The following is a 596-nucleotide window of genomic DNA, read 5'->3' as shown; positions in this document are numbered from 1 at the left end:
CACCCCAGACAGCCCACGCCCCAGTCCGCACCCGGCTTCCAGCCCCACCTCCCCCACGCCCGACTCCCCTCCACCTCCCCCAGCCCCTTTGTTGCTGGGAGTTACTGATCCTAAAATGTGTCAAGCGCAGCCCCGCCGATCCCCTGCGCTCCGAGCACGCCGCAGGGACCCCCGGCCGCCAACGAGCCTTCAAGGCAGACTGGGGGCGAGCACCCCAAAAGTCCCCCGGTTTCCACCCTTCAGAGCCCCCCACACCCCAGTTCACTGCTCCCTCCCCCACCCCCTTCTCCATCCGGGGCGTGACCCCTTCCTACGCCCGAGAAAGAGGAAGCTTCGGGTTGGAGGGGAAGGGAGAGTGGGGGTAGGGAAAAGTGCAGGAAAAGAAGGGGGGGCCGCGAAAAGTTTTGGAGTGTTTGATGTGGTTCGCGCCAAGGCAATCCCCGCCGCCCCGCGCGCCTGGCCGAGCCCCCCGACCCTCCTGGCGCCGGGGAGAGCACTCAGGTCTAACAATGAACCCTCGTTGGAGGGGCAGCCCCCAAGGCCCACGATGCTCGGCTCACTGCTCTCCCTGAGCGGTCCGCAGCGCGCCCACGACC

Source organism: Mandrillus leucophaeus, unplaced genomic scaffold (genome assembly GCF_000951045.1).
Source record: "Mandrillus leucophaeus isolate KB7577 unplaced genomic scaffold, Mleu.le_1.0 Scaffold56, whole genome shotgun sequence".
NCBI lineage: Eukaryota > Metazoa > Chordata > Mammalia > Primates > Cercopithecidae > Mandrillus > Mandrillus leucophaeus.
This window is presented reverse-complemented; position numbering follows the sequence as displayed.